The 3,722-nt window shown below is 47.7% G+C and overlaps 1 non-coding gene across 1 annotated transcript; it reads right to left on the bottom strand.

Moving 5' to 3' along the window:
- Nucleotides 1-1,878: 1,878 nt before the first annotated feature.
- On the bottom strand, nucleotides 1,879-1,959 carry Trnaq-cug (transfer RNA glutamine (anticodon CUG)). Its single transcript is given in 2 exon segments — nucleotides 1,879-1,914; nucleotides 1,921-1,959. It is a non-coding gene; the product is annotated as a tRNA-Gln (tRNA).
- Between the last annotated feature and the right edge of the window lie 1,763 nt (nucleotides 1,960-3,722).

Genomic DNA, 3,722 nt, shown 5'->3' with positions numbered 1-3,722 from the left:
GATTTGTGCCGGGGACCGGCGCTCCTTCCCGCCCGGAAATCCGAGCGTTAGACCGCACGGCCAACCGGGCGCTGGTTCCCCTTAGTCCGCCTCAGCTACAGTATGTCGACGATTGCTGCGCAAACAAGTTCTCCACGCGTACACCACCATTACTCTACCACGCAAACATTGAGGTTACACTCGTCTGGTGTGAGACGTTCCCGGGGGGGGGGGGGGGGGGGGGGGGGCGTTGGCGGGGGGGGGGGGGGGTACACCGGGGGCCGAACCGCACAATACCCCTGGGTTCGGTGTGGGGTGGCGGTGGGGTGAAGTGGACTGCGCCGGCCGTAGTGGCCGAGCGGTCAAAGGCGCAGTCTGGAACCGCACGACCGCTACGGTCGCAGGTTCGAATCCTGCCTCGGGCATGGATGTGTGTGATGTCCTTAGGTTAGTTAGGTTTAAGTAGTTCTAAGTTCTAGGGGACTTATGACCACAGCAGTTGAATCCCATAGTGCTCAGAGCCATTTGAACCATTTTTTTTTTGAAGTGGACTGCTGTAGCCTGCTGTGGGGTTGTGGACCACTGCGGCTGTGGCGGGGACGGAGCCTCTCCGTCGTTTCTAGGTCCCCGGTTGACATACAACATACATACAACGTAGAAGTAAATATCCTTGGAGTAGTGAAGCAACTTAAATCACTTAATAAAAGCAAGTATTCTGGTCCATACTGTATACCAATTAGGTTCCTTTCGGAATATGCTGATGCATTAGCTCCATACTTAACAATCATATACAACCGTTCGCTCGACGAAATATCCGTACTGGAAAGTTGCACAGGTCACACCAATATTGAAGAAAGGTATTAGGAGTAATCCACTAAATTACAGGCTCATATCGTTAACGTCGATATGCAGCAGGATTTTGGAACATATACTGTGTTCGAACAATATGAATTAGCTCAAAGAAAGCGGTCAACATGTGTTTAGAAACATCGTTCCTGTGAAACGCAACTAGCTCTTTATTCACATGAAGTGTTGAGTGCTATTGACAAGGGATTTCAGATCGATTCCGTATTTCTGGATTTCCGGAAGGCTTTTGACACTGTACCACACAAGTAGCTCGTAGTGAAAATGCCTGCTTACGGAATATCGTCTCAGTTATGTGACTGGATTTGTGATTTCCTGTCACAGAGGTCACAGTTCGTAGTAATTGACGGAATGTCAACGAGTAAAACGAATTAAATGATAATTAATTGAAACCCTCAGATGCCGCCAAGTGTTGTTGATATACCTCGATGGGGACAGTTGAAAATGTGTGCTCCGACCGGGAATCGAACCCGGGATCACATGTCAGACGCTCTATCCATCTTTTTTTTCTAAGCTCATGTTTGTTCGCTTTTGTTCGTTGCATCTACTCGGGGCAGACGTCGTAAGACACCTGTTTTAAGTTCGTTGTTGATCGTTTAACTCAGTTTTTTTTATTTCAGAGGTTCTTTGTTGATCTCATTTTGTTCTATTTCGTTCGTTGTATATGTTTGGGGCGGACGTCTTATGAAACCCGTTCAGGTTGTTCGTTGATCTGTTCACTCAGTTTTTTTATTACAGAGGGTAGCTAACCCTCTGACAGAACACGCCGAGCTACCGTGCTGGCATCCATCTGAGCCACCGAGGACACAGATGACTAGCGCGACTGCAGGGACTTATCTCTTGCACGTTTCCCGTGAGACCCACATTCCCAACTGTCCACAATCTACATACGTAATGCATCTGATAGATATTTGCCCATTCACTCATTACTCGCGCACACTAAGGTGACGATTCCCGTAAGAAATTAGAACTATATTAATACCGTCAGCTGCGCACGGGCGTTGATATAGATCAACGGGGACAGGTGAAAATGTGTGCCCCGACCGGGACTCAAACCCGGGACCTCCTGCTTACATGGCAGAGGCAGACGCTCTTTCCATCTGAGCCACCAAGGGCACAGATGATAGTGCGATTGCAGGGACTATCTCGCGCACGCCTCCCGCGAGACTCACATTCTCACCTTGTATGTCCACACACTACATTCGTAGTGTCCCACCCCAACACACTCATTACTCGTAGAGGACATTCTTCCAAGTCCCGTAAGAGTTCGGGCAACCTGTGCGCATTCGCACAGACGAAGGTCAATGGCTGCGTAGCCTTTCACTATGTATATGAAGATAGTAACTGTTCTCAAAAGAACAGATACCATTGATGACCGTGCAGCTTCTATAGAATAAATGATAATTAATTGAAACCCTCAGCTGCTGACAGGTGTTGTTGATATACCTCAGATGGCTCAGACGGATAGAGCGTCTGCCATGTAAGCAGGAGATCCCGGATTCGAGTCCCAGTCGGGGCACACATTTGAAGCTGTCCCCATCGAGGTATATCAACAACACCTGCCGGCAGCTGAGGGTTTCCATTAATTATCATTTATTCTAGAGAAGCTGCAGGGTCATCAATGGTATCTGATCTTTCGACAACAGTTACTATCTTCATATATATAAAACAAAAGTGATTTCTGGCGTTTCCCAAGGTAGTGTTATAGGCCCTTTGCTGTTCCTTATCTATATAAACGATTTGGGAGACAAACTGAGCAGCCATCTTCAGTTGTTTGCAGATGACGCTGTCGTTTATCGACTAATAAAGTCATCAGAAGATAAAAGAAAAAAAACTGCAAAACGATTTAGAAAAGATATCTGAATGGTGCTGAAAGTAGCAGTTGACCCTAAAAAACGAAAAGAGTGAGGCCATCCACATGAGTGCTAAAGGGAACTCGTTAAACTTCGGTTACACGATAAATCAGTCTAATCTAAAAGCCGTAAAAAATGGTTCTGAGCACTATGGGACTTAACATCTGTGGTCATCAGTCCCCTAGAACTTAGAACTACTTAAACCTAACTAACCTAAGGACATCACACACATCCATGCCCGAGGCAGGATTCGAACCTGCGACCGTAGCAGTCGCGCGGTTCCTGACTGAGCGCCTAGAACCGCTAGACCACCGCGGCCGGCTAAAACGCCGTAAATTCAACTAAATACCTAGGTATTACAATTACGAACAACTTAAATTGGAAGGATCACATAGACACTGTTGTGGGGAAGGCTAACCAGAGTCTGGGTTTGCCGGCCGGTGTGGCCGTGCGGTTAAAGGCGCTTCAGTCTGGAACCGCGTGACCGCTCCGGTCGCAGGTTCGAATCCTGCCTCGGGCATGGATGTGGGTGATGTCCTTAGGTTAGTTAGGTTTAATTAGTTCTAAGTTCTAGGCGACTGATGACCTCAGAAGTTAAGTCGCATAGTGCTCAGAGCCAGCCAGAGTCTGGGTTTTATTGGCAGGACACTTAGAAAATGTAACAGACCTACTAAGGAGACCGCCTACATTACACCTGTCCGTCCTCTTTTAGAATACTGCTGCGCCATGTGGGATCCTTACCAGATAGCCGGCCGGTGTGGCCATGCGGTTCTAGGCGCTTCAGTCTGGAACCGCGCGGCCGCTACTATCGCAGGTTCGAATCCTGCCTCGGGCGTGGATGTGTGTGATGTCCTTAGGTTAGTTAGGTTTAAGTAGTTCTAAGTTCTTGGGGACTGATGACCTAAGATGTTGAGTCCCATAGTGCTCAGAGCCATTTGAACCTTACCAGATAAGACTGACGGAGTACATCGAAAAAGTTCAAAGAAAGGCAGCACGTTTTGTATTATCGTGAAATATGGGAGAAAG

Source organism: Schistocerca nitens, chromosome 2 (genome assembly GCF_023898315.1).
Source record: "Schistocerca nitens isolate TAMUIC-IGC-003100 chromosome 2, iqSchNite1.1, whole genome shotgun sequence".
NCBI classification, from domain to species: Eukaryota; Metazoa; Arthropoda; class Insecta; order Orthoptera; family Acrididae; genus Schistocerca; species Schistocerca nitens.
This window is presented reverse-complemented; position numbering and strand designations above follow the sequence as displayed.